Source organism: Magnolia sinica, chromosome 16, assembly GCF_029962835.1.
Source record: "Magnolia sinica isolate HGM2019 chromosome 16, MsV1, whole genome shotgun sequence".
Classification (NCBI taxonomy): Eukaryota; Viridiplantae; Streptophyta; class Magnoliopsida; order Magnoliales; family Magnoliaceae; genus Magnolia; species Magnolia sinica.
This window is the reverse complement of record NC_080588.1, coordinates 26,265,359-26,278,587: the sequence shown is the minus strand read 5'-3', so window position 1 is coordinate 26,278,587 and position 13,229 is coordinate 26,265,359.

Sequence of the window (13,229 nt, the reverse complement as noted above, 5' to 3'; positions counted from 1 at the left end):
GACAACTGTCATTAACATTATTATCACCTGAACAATTGAAAATCTCACACTCAAATTATACAGTACCATTGCCATATGCTAAAAGAAACAAGTCGTTCCTGGCTATTCTGAAAAGGTTTCATGTTGAAGCCAGTGTGAAATATCCAAAGTCGATTGAATTTTACGCCTCTTCAGAAGTATAGATAGAAGAAAGAGCTGAGAATAATGTATACCATGGAAAGCTGACGTCTCATGATCTCAAGAAATATAGTCCGACAAGCAGAAGAATGATGAAAAGGATGGGTTTTTATGATGAAGAACCGACCGATTTTAATCATTGAAAAGGAATTCAAGTCCCTATCGGAGTTGGTCAGAAGAGATGAGAAACTTTTCAAGGATTAGGGGCAGAGTCTTCAGTGAATATGGTCACAATCGATCAGTTATCAGAGACAGAGCCCGAAATAATCAAACATCTTGAGACAGCTCCGAAGCAGATGGAAGATGGGGAGCAGTCAACAATCGATAGTTTGTGAGAAGTAAATTTGGGCATAGAATAAGAGCCAAGAAATACATTCAAAAGCGTTGGCCTTCTTGAGCAAGAAGCCAAAAAATATGTCTAACTGCTAGAAGAAAATAAAGATGTCTTCGCCTGGACATATGTGAAAATGCCAGGTTTGGAACCCTCAGTGGGAATGCATCGATTAACTATTTCTAAGTATAAAAGGCCTATTAAATAAGTGCAAAGGCGATTTCACCCAGACTTGGTCCCTCTAATAGAAGAAGAAGTGAGTAAGCTAATAAAAGTTAGGTTTATCAGAGAGGTCAAGTATCCTAAGTGGATATCGAACATTGTCCCAGTAAAGAAGAAAAATGGACAAATCAGGGTGTGCATAGATTTCAGAGACCTGAATGAGGCTTGCCCAAAGGACGACTTTCCTTTCCCGATAACGGAACTACTGATTGATAGTACGACACAATATGTTGTAATGTCTTTCATGGATGGCTATGCTGGTTATAATCAAATTAGGATGGCTCCTGAAGATGAAGAAGCAACAGCATTCAGAACCTCATTAGGGATTTACTGCTACAAGGTCATGTCGTTCGGTCTTAAGAATGTTGGGGCAACATACCAAAGGGCAATGTAAAGTATCTTTCAAGACACGATGCACAAACATGTTAAATGTTACGTAGATGATCTGGTGGTTGGGTCAGGTAATCATCAGGAACATCGTGAGCATTTGGCATCAATCTTCCAACAGCTCAAAAAGAAGCAACTAAAGATGAATCCAGCTAAATGTGCTTTGGAGTGTCGTCAGGAAAATTTCTCAGCTTTGTCATTAGGCACAGGGTATCAAGATTGACCCAGGGAAAATCAAGGCTATCCAAGATATGCCGCCTCTGAAAACTTTAAAGGAATTGAAAAGCTTGCAAGGAAAACTGGCGTATATTCACTGTTTTATTTCAAATCTATCAGGGAGATGTCAGCCATTTTCTCATCTAATGAAGAAATGAACAGAGTTCGTATGGGACAAGGCCTGTCAAAACGCGTTTGATTCAATAAAGGAACTATTGAGACAGCCTCTAGTATTAATATCTCCTATAAAGGGAAGCCACTTATCTTGTACATATCTGCGGCCGAGAATTCGCTGGGAGCCTTGTTAGCACAGGTGAATGAAGATGGAAAAGAAACATCTCTTTATTATCTGAGTCAAACTCTTATAGGCACAGAATTCAATTACTCCCCGATCGAGAAGGAATGTCTGGCGCTGATCTTTACAGTACAGAAATTGAGACAGTATTGCCTCTCTCATGATATAGTTTTAATTTCAAGGGCAGATCCTATAAAGTTTTTAATAATGAGGCCGATGTTATTGGGAAGATTGGCCAAATGGATGCTATTACTTTTAGAATATACAATTACCTGCGAGCTGGTAAAAGCAAGCAGTGGTAGATTTCTTGGCAGCACATCCCGTAATGGAAAGTGAGACTATTATTGATGATTTTTCCGATTAGCAGGTAATGATGATTGAGTCACAAGATCCATGGTAAATGTATTTCGATGGTGCTTCTCGAGCATCAGGAGTGGAGCAGGAATTATATTTATCACTCCTCAAGGTGGTCTATTACCCAATTCTTTCACTTTGGGTACCGCGTGCACGAACAATGAAGCTGAATATCGATCCCTCATCAATGGAATGGAAATTGCCTAAGAAATGAAGATAAAAACACTGCATATTTACAGAGATTCCAAGTTGATTATAAATTAACTAACGACTGAGTTTGAAATAAGAAAGCAAGAACTCTTATCGTACTATCGAAAAGCACAGCAGTTTCTGGAGCAATTCTGCCACATCGAAATCAACTATGTACTGCAGTTTGAAAATGCAAAGGCGGACACTCTAGCTAGTCTAACGGCAGCCCTGTCCTGCCCGAACCGAAGTCCACTCCAAGTAACTATAGAAGAAAGGAGATTCTTACCCTCTTCAGAAGTTATCGATGAAGTCATAGAGGTGCTCCCCATATCGTGCTTCGAAGTGACAACAAATGATCGGCACCAGTCTTTCGTAAATTATCTCAAATATGATATCTTGCCAGAAGATCCAACACAAAGATAGCAAATCAAGCAAAGAGCAAGCAGGTTGATCATATGGGGTAAGGTGTTGTACAAGAAATCTTACAATGGGATGTTGTTACGTTATCTTGATGAACAAGAAGTAGGTCAAATGTTACAAGAAGCTCACTCTGGATAGTGTGGGGCACATCAGGCTAGCCGAAATTTATTTCAGCGGATACATCGAATGGGGTATTACTAGCCTACAATGTTCAAAGATGCAATAGATTACATGAAGCGACGCCACGAGTGTCAGATTCACGAAGATGTCATACATATGCCCCCTGAAGATCTTCATTAGATGGTCGCTTCATGGCCTTTCACCGCTTGGGGACTCGATGTCATTGGGACCACAAATCTGCCTTCATCCAAAGGAAAATAATATATTCTGACAACAACAGACTACTTCTCCAAGTGGACAGAAGTGATCGCATTACGCAATGTCAAAGAGAAAGATGTGGTCAATTTCATTCGACATGCGATAATATATCACCACGGCATCCCAAAGAAAATTGTTACTGATAATGGTACCCCTTTCAAGAATAAACGCATGGAAAAACTGTGCCAAAAGTTCAGTATCCACCATTCATTTTTTAACACCTTACTATCTACCGACCAATCGATTTGCAGAGGCATTTAATAAAACGATTGTGAAAATACTGAAGAAGACAATAATAGGAAACAAGTGTGATTGGGATGAATCATTGGTTTATGGTGTAGAGGCGGTCATCCCGATTGAAACGCAGGTCACTTCACTCAGAGTGGTAGTGCATCAGTTAATTACAGATGATGAAAATGCAAAGATGAGGTTGAAAGAACTAGACCTACTCGATGAGAAGCATTTAGAAGCTCAGCGGCGATTACAATTGTATTAGGCAAGAATATCAGCTACCTTTGACAAACGAGTCAAATATCGCTCTTTCAAGAAAGGGGACATGGTGCTAATGTTGAAAAGACTGATAGTGGTGACCCATAGAATAGGGGGCAAATTTGAGCCTAAATGAGATGGGCCATATATCATAAAACAAGTATATTCTAATGGAGCATACAGAGTAGTGGATCAAGATGGGTAGGTTATTAGTATACCGGTCAATGCATGCTTCCTCAAGAAGTATAGTCCCTGAAGATAGTCTCAATTCTGATCTAGAAGATTATCGACATAATGCTTCTATATCAAAAGGGAGCAAGGACAAGTGAAGTCATGTTCATATATTCTTTTTTGAATAATTGAATAAAGGAGGAATTCCAAGTATATCGTCAAAGATTACATATCAGTGTTTTCTTAAAAGAGAGTAACCATCGTTGTCGTCATCGAACAAGCTTTACTGAAACTTTTTGAAATTGGTATCATCACAAAGCCAATATATTATTATGAGCATAGTGCAAATATCGTTAGAGACATTATCAGTAGTGGTAATATATCAATCAAGACGCCTATTACTATTATAACAACGATGGCAGCTTATCATCATTTAAGGCAGCCTAGCCAAGCTTATACGACCAACCACGCATAAAGCCTATCGTCATCGCCATTCAGGCAGCAGTGAGAAGCTAGTGGCCCTAAAAAGTCCATAAAGACCATTATATGCATACCAATGCGGGCAGCGGATGAAGCCAATGACTGAAAGCCTTAAAAGGCTAAAAAGTCCTCAACGGCCAGTCACGCGTAACACCAATACCATCTGTATAACTTTCCGACAACGTCACAGGGAACAGATGAAATTTGCCTCCCGTGAATGGGTCCGACCTTACAAATGAAGAAAAAACGGGCTGCAATATGCGCTTTATGGTCATTGTCCATTGATAGGCCAACCATGCATAAGACTCCCTAGATCCTTGGTTTGATTTCAGTAGTAACGCATAAGAAATGGACTAAACCTACTCATTGATGGACTGACGGCCCTAGATTTGGTACCCCAAAGGTCACCTTGTGCACCCCGTGAACTCTATAGAGTTACTGCGGCCAACCCTGTGTGTAAATCCAACCGAGTTCACGGCCCCGATAGCTTCACTGGGCCCCTCTGATGGACTGTGGTTTGTGAACTCACCAAGCTATGAGAAGTTCAACGAACTCATGAGAGTTATAGAGACTATCACGTGAGACCAGACTCCACTACTTAAGAGTCTAAAAAACTGTGTTGCTCCACTACTCAAGAGCTTAAACTGTGTGTGATCATCTAACTAAATTGAAATCTAGTGCCGCATATCAAAACAAAAATCATATAGGAAATCTCATACTAACAGTCATAATATGTTGGCATTTTCATATCATTCTTCATTAAATACCATGCTAGATGATTGCATAAATGAACATGCTTGGAATGATTCATGTTTTAAAAATTTCTGAAGAGACAAATTATCTCAAGATATCATTGTGTCTTCATTGATATATGCTAAAAATTAAAAGAAGCTGTATGTTCTATAAAATTTTAAAAAAAGAAAAAAGAAAGACAAAAAAGAAAAGAAAAGAAAGCAAAAGAACAAAAATAAAACAAATTCTTTATAGCTCATCTATAATTCCTAATATTCCTAGATATTTTTGCAAATCTTCCTTCAACTGAATTTGAGCTGTAACATGCTTTGACTTTTCTTCGAGAATGATCTTTGCCTGATCAGGAATTCTAGCTAGCTTTCTCTCCAAGGATGTGATTATCTCTTCATTTTTTTACTAATTCAAATTTCTTAGCATTGGCAGATTGAATACGGATACGCATCTTCTCTTCGATCTCCTTCATGGTTGATTCCTTCATACAGTCTTTCAACTCCAGCTACAAAATTTCCTCTTTTAGGAGAGCTATGCGGTTCTGAATAATTGCCCTGTCATCAACACAAGCCTTCAACTATTACTGAAGAGTTGATTACTCTTGATTGAACTCAGAAATAGCAGAAGTGATGAGGAAAGCCTTCTGTTTGGAAAGAGCTAATTGTTTTCCTATTTCAATATCTCAGGAGTGATGGTGACATTTTCTACTAATGCTAGAGAAGTTATCGTATCACGAAATCTGAGTAGAGAGTCACGTAAGACGAAAATATTAATCTTCGCCATCCTTGCAGTGCTTTCCAGTATTTCAATAGCAATGTCCAGATCTGACCACTGCTCAGGATCTTTGAAAATATGAACTATCGCTGACATAGAATTACTCATCAAAAGCAATTTATGCACAGGAACCTTCGCGGAAGAGAATGGATCAGATGCGGTAGCTACAGATTCAGAGTTCGCTGCACTGCTACAAGGAGTAGTTCCTATAATATAAAGAAAAAGAGAAGTTAGGATAATGATAACAAGGCTAAAGGATATGAAAATCCCAATAAAGTAACTGATATATATATATATATATATATACACCTGCTACAGAAGTATGGGTAACAGGAGGCTGAACTTCCTGAATAGAAAAAAGGCCAACTCCTAACATATCAGCAAAAGAAGGCGTTTTGGCCTCTGTGCTCGAATCTCTAGTAGTTGGAGTTGGTAGATCAGTGGTCTCTTCTTGAAAAATGATTTCACGAGCTACCGCCTTTAGTGCTACTAAAGGAACCAGAGGGGCCCTCGGTGAAATCACTGGTGCAGTCGGAGGAAGATCCACTGGAGGAGTATCACCCATCCCAATTTGACAATATGAACACCTGAAATAAAAATATAATAACAATAATGTGATAACTATTATAAGATGTACATATATACACACACACACACATGTAAAATAATATTAAAAAAATGCCTTACTTAGCGAATGTCCATATTCTCCGTAATCTAAAGGCTCATCTTCTTCTTCCTCTATCATTGCAGGAGTTTTTATAGGAATAACAGTATTAGGAAGAACTTCAGAGGTTGGCGAAAGATGTTCTTTATCAATGAAAGTACCTTTTGCGACGACATCTTCCTCGTCATCAATGTCAACCTCTCCCTCCTCAAAGTCATCATTTTCATCATCTTCAGCATCTTCATACTCAGCAGAATTGGTGCCTTCAGATGAAGAGGCTGAACCTGTGTTCTCTGAGTCTTCTGCATCTATTTCTTCAATCATAATCTATTTCCCTTTAGAGGGAGAGGTCTGGTTACATCCTGGCTAAGAATATTTATTAATTGGAACCAAAGAAAATGGAGAGACTCAGCCGCCCCCTTCTTGAGGAGAAGGAGGAGAAGCTTGAGAGCGTGTCCAAGACCTTGTCATTGGAGTAGATGGACTGGGATGAACAGTTCGAGGAGCAGGAGAAGGGCCTGGTTAATCCTAAGGTTCAACAACGTTTTCTTGAGTAGGAGAAGCCTTTGTTACCTCTTCAATCACTATCTCAAAACGATCCTATGGGACTTTCTCGAAGTCCCTAATGACCCCATAAGCTATCCACCCTTCCAAGGTTTTATCAGGTTTTTGTTCACAAATGGGATCATCCACAGATATCTTGACGCAGAGATGTCCAGGAAAGGGGGCATGGCTCGTCTAAGGCACGAAGCCTATTCCTTCTTTAAGCTTACGGCCTCTGAGCTTTGGAGGTGAAATCCAAACAGGTTCAGTCACAGGTAAGCATTTATTCACCAGATATGACTAATGAACCCACCATCTCATGTGACTATATGAGGCACGAGGGATGCGATTGTAGCTTAGGATAATGAAAGAAGATTCAACTCAACCGCCTAGGAGTTGTTTCCATATCATCGCCTAATTGTACGGACCTATTCCGTAACTTTGAATTTGTTGGGTCACTAACCCATAGTGTTCTGGATCAACTTGATCAAAACCAAATTGATGAGCAAAACGGCTTGGGTAGTATGGTTCCCTCCAAAACTCTACTCCCTCTCTCAATGGGAGACTGCAGGATCAGATCGACAGGTAAAATGCCCTCTCCCTTGGGGTAAGTGATTTAGTGTCTATTTTATCTGAATCCTCTGTGTAGTGATACAAGCAAAAATGGAAGTAGTTGATGTTGTCATCAGAAGAAATTGCATCAATGACCCAGTCGTAGGATCTTTTCGCCATAGCTCTCTTCTAGAAAAACCAGAGTGGAATATGGGTGGGATGAATATAAGCCTTCTCAGAAACTTCAAAGGTCCATGGAAAATATACACTGAGCCAGCTGGTGAAGTAATGCCATGGAGCATAGGTAGAAGAAGAACCAATAGAAGGACTTTTCACGTGTGAAGCAATCTCCCCAAAAGCCTTATAAATCGAGCGTAGAACCAAAGGAGCAAGGGAATATTTGAATCCTTCAGACATCGCATCAGTGACCACGAATACCGTAGGATGAATGGCATCTACCCACTTCAAGCTAGGCAAGACTACTATACTCAACCAATACGCAAGAAACGCCGCAAGTTCCTCGTAAAGAGAATAATCTGGACATTCTTTTATATTTTCGTGGAGCTCCTCCAATTCTCGCAAACAGTTGGCATTGAACTTGAGGAGAGGAGAAAAGGCAAATAATAAGAAATATGTATCTAGATACAATAAGAAGTTAATAGTTTACAAGAAAGAAAATTACCAAAGACCTCTACTGAAGTGTGCAAGCCATTGTAAAGGGGAGATCTTGTGAATGTTTGGGAATTTGGACATCTCCTTAAAAAGTTCGGTGGTCATTTTTGAGATAGAAGCAACACGGCCTAGTGAGGAGATATAAGCCAATTCTTCATTCGTCAACACAAATTTATCGTTGAATTTCCCAGTTATTGGAAGGCTAGTGATTTGATGAAGATCCTAGAGCATGATGCTCATCTCACCCGTGGGAAGATGGAAGGAATTGGTTGAGGGACACTAATAATTTAGGAAGCCTTTTAGAATGGTGGGCTCCTTATAGAAATGTTGCGACATAGCTTCTATCGCATTATAAAGATCAATCTTGACTAAGATTTTCGAATGCTTGGCTAAGATCGTTGCTGCCCACCAAGATAGTAGTCGCGAGAAGTCAGGAGGCCTCTCGTCCTGAATTCTTACGGACTCTAGATCGATTGATGTTCTCTGAAACATTATTGAAGCGTCTCATAAAAATGAGTCGAGAATAGGTTATGCGGATTATGAGAAGAGGTGAGGAAGATCATCTGGTGAACATCACCAATCTGTTGCCTTGGCTTCTTCGGCAGCAAGATACCTTCCAAAATTCTGGGTTCTCTTGATGACCAGGATTCTGTGAAGGCTAATTTCTCTCCTTCCATTTGATTTGTAGGCTCATAGTTAAGGAGAGACTGATGGCAGTGAAGGCTTAATGGGATCACTACCATGCCTTGCCTATAAGGGTTATCAAATTTCATGATACCCTCAATGACTCTGACCCCTTGTCAAGAGTTCTGGGTTTCTTTTTTCTTGTGTTCTTTAATTTTCTCTTGGAATTCCTCGGCTTTATTGTAGCGAGTCTTCTTCAACTTAGATGACGGAGGAGTGTCTTCCCTCCTTAATGGCTTCTGACTCATTGTCGACAAATGAGTCGTTGTCTTTAGCCATTCATCCCAATCGTAATCTTAACTATGTCGTGATGGTCGTTCGATATTGCCCATAGAGATGGCTCTATGAATTGGAAAGGGTAGTGTGTTGATACGGTCAGTAAAATTGAAGGTCGGAAGCACCGGCTCTTTATATAAGCGGGGCACTTACTAGTTGTTTTGAAGCATTTACGCGAAGGTTGAGCTAGGGATAGCAATGATTTTGTGGCTTCAGAAGGTGATGGATCTGGCAGTTCTTCATGGGAAGGATGTATGGTAGGAGGCTCAACGCAATGAAAGGTCCTTTTCGTACAGCCATGATGAAAAGTTCAAGTCTTGGGGAAACAGGTTAGGAAAAAAGGTTAAGTCTGAGAAATTTGCAAAGGGTCCATTGTGCAGGTCACACAACCGGAGTCAATAGCGCGGACTTGCGTAAAGTATTTTTTGCCTTGCGCAAATGGAATATCCATTACGCGGGTAGCGTAAGCAAATTTGATTACGTGGGGAGAAAAATAGTAAGACAGAGCTTCGCTGCAGGAAATGGGAAGTAAGAGAAAGGACTGAGTTCCGCTATTTATAGAGGATGGAGCCGAGTACAGAACTCGGGCTGCTGTTGCGTGAGTTGTGCAAACACTTTCGGACATTTTTTACATTGAGATGAGATTGATCCCAATTTTTTGATTCAAGTGAACAAAGAAAGGATCGAGGGGGCATCTGTTGGAGCATAAAAAGAAGAAGAAAAATAAAGGAATGAGTAAAAAGGAAGAAAATTGACTATAGTAGTAAGTGGTTACACGGACCGCATAATCAAGAGTTGGTTGCACAGGTTGCGTAATTAAGTTTAGAAATGGTGTGATGGAGATGATCGGATCTGATGAAAGGTGGGCCCCATGGCATAAAGATTGAGGGTTCGCACATGTGGAGGCCTATAAATACCCCACTCCCTCTTTCATTTGGGGATTGAAAGAATTTCAAAAGAAGGTCAGAGCTCCTGAAGAAGCTAGAGGTAGGAGAGAAGAGTTGCAAGGGGTTTGTGTAACCCGCGCAACCCATATTGGTTGTGCAGGTCGCGCAATCAGGCTGTAATACAGCTAATAAAAGAAAGGGGCCGAAATTCTGCCAAAATTGTCAAGCCTAACCTTTACTACTTCAAGTTCTCCTTTTGCATAAAGGATAAGCTTAAGAAGAGAGAGATCAAATGATCAAACCTGAACAATATTCCTCCTAGAGTGATGATCAGATCACAAGTCGAAGTGCTGTCGAATTTGATATTAAAATTCGACATTCGATCTTTGTCAATTTCTGTATTTTTTAAAATGATTTATCTTGGAATCAAGGGATATTAGAGGATGTAAATGAATTCAATATTAATAATACAATGATTATTCTTTATACACTTTCTCTGTTCTATTTGAATAAGATAATTCTCCCAAATCAAATGCATTTGTTTCTTGTTCGAAACAGACTCAATTCTTGCAAACGAAGTTTTGAGTTCACTTATGGCCTTTAGTTTCCCTAGCATGAATGCATTTAACATATCCTCAAGGTTTATCTTCGTGATGTACCAGCAGATGGACCTTGGGGATTATTGGTTGCATTCACAATTGGTTCGTACCTCCAATAAAGTTCGCATGGTTCTACTAATGGGAGTGTATGTGTTGGAATTTAGTGCAGTAAAGGGGCATTGATACACATTTGTTGCATTCACTTGAGCGAGCAACACCTCTAAAATGCGGGGATTGTAGGATAATCCTTTGTTAGGTGAACATCGCTTTCCCAAATATCATGTACTGTTTTGACAGCTGTTTTAGGTCGGATTGCTTCCTTCCTAAATATTAAGCCCTTAATCTTCCTTGTGAGATCCACCAACCTTATATTAACATCTTCCTCCTCTTTGAGTACATGCACTCCCATCTCTCTTGGCACTTCCTTGAGATTACTAGCTTGGTTAGATATATCCCATGATTGGACATTTTCAGCTAGTATGTTCAGGTAATCTTAGGCATCTTCCGGTTCCTTTTTCATAAATCACCATTACACATCATCTTTACAAATTGGTGCATATTTGGATTTAATCTATCATAGAAAGAGTTAATCGTCCGCCAAATCTCGTAGCCATGGTGTGGGTAAGCGAGAAGTAAGTCCTTGAACCGTTCTCGACATTCAAAAAAAAGTTTCATCTCCTTTTTAGGAGAAGCTCATTATGCCTTGTCTGAGAGTGTTGATTTTTGGAGCCAGGAAGAACTTTTTATGAAACTCTCGAATCATCTCGGCCCATGTGTCAATAGATTTCAGCCTTAAGGAGTGAAGCCATGATTTGACCTTCTCCTTTAGAGAGAATGGAAATAATTTTAATCAAATCACATAAGAAGGAACATTGTTAAAGTGTATGGTTGTGACAATCTCTTCAAATTCTTTTATGTGAAAATATGGACTTTCTGAATCAAGTCTATGGAATTTAGGGAGTAATTACACCATCCCTAGTTTAAAGTCCACATTTCCTATGTTGGTTTGGAAAATCATTTAGGAAAGTGCACTTGTTCTTGCTAGTTGTAAGTAATCACATATGATGCGAACCAGTGGAACTTGGTGTACCTCATTCTCATCACGCACCGTCCTAACCGGTGGTGTGTTGTGCACATGATTCTCATATGGTATTCTAGGAATATTTAGGTGTTTTCTAACTCATCGATGGATCGAGAGCTCATCGACTAAATCTCCTTCACTCAAAAGTCTCAATGTATGGTCCCCTACCCACCTCGACATGAACCACACAAAACTGTAATTCTAACACTAAATCCTAAGTCTTATAACAATTTAGAAAACAAGTAGAGGGAGTAAGGAAAGATGTTACTGGTAGGGAAAAACTAGATTGAAGATCCTACAAAATATAAACAACTAAATAACGTTAGTAATTTTAGAAGATCTAAAACAAAATAATAAACCCTAAAAAAATTCTGAAATTTAAAAAATCCTAAAAACCCCAGGTTAGAAAAATCTAGAAAAATAGAAAAATCTAACCTAAAATAAAAATCAAGCCTAGTAAACCTAAACCTAATTGTGTTCAATGCCACTCCTTGGCAACGATGCCAAAAACTTGGTCAAACCCAAGGGTTGACAACCCCAAGTGTAGGACTATGATGTAGTAATAACTTGATGAGACTGAGGTCAAATCCACAAGGAATGGGGAACATGGCCTAAAACTAATCTAAGTTTATGGATTTGTTTGGGTTTTTAATCTAGCAATTAAGAAATTGGTTTTAAAAAAAATAAATAAAAGACTAAGGATTTAGGAATCCACTCATAGAAATTACACATTCAATTTTCTGATTCAATGTACATCTCAATTGGAATTGAAGTCCTATTTTATCCAATTAGAAGATAATTCTGTTAAACCCTTCATAAACACTAAGAAGAATATGATTTTCAATTTATCAATTCTCTCATGAAGCTCTTGGATCTCAATCATAAGGAATCAAAAGTGTCTAAAGCACCATCTAGCGTCAATAGATCAATTAATTATACATATTGAATCCTTCTCTAATTCAGACTAAACAATTTTTGAATCAAAGCATTCATTGTTCTCGGAGTGTATAATAAATCTAGAAATAAATAACTCAAAGACTTTAAAGTAAATTTAAATCAAATCAATTTACAATCATCATTCAAAATAATGTTATTGAATCAAATAAACTAAATGATATAATTGAACTACAAAATTCATCCCTTAGCCTTAACTAAGAGATTAGCCTACCATGACTAACATCTTAGAAAAAAAAAACTAAAACTAAAAAAATAAAAATAAACTAGAATTGAGATGAAGAAGAAGAAGGATAGCTCCATGGAAGCTCTACCACCTCTAGGTCTTTCTCCTCTACCCCAATTCATACTTAGGAAAGCCTAAAAATTAAAGTAGGAAAAATCTGCATTGACTTGGAATCGACTTTAATTTTTGCACTTTTTTATGCTTTAACTACTGTTGACCGTAGTTATCAGTCGCACTAAACATACATCCTGTTGCACCAAATTAGTGCTCGATTGCATCTGAATTTCTCTAATTTGTATCTGAAGTCTCTTTCTCCCTTAGGTCAAACCAAACCTACCTTCGGTGGCACCAAACTTGACTTTGGTCGCATCTAAGTTTTAAGTCAAATTAACTCTAAAAATCATTGTTTCTTACTATACTGTTCTATGCACATTCAGTCGAATTGAACCAACCTTAGGTAGGAT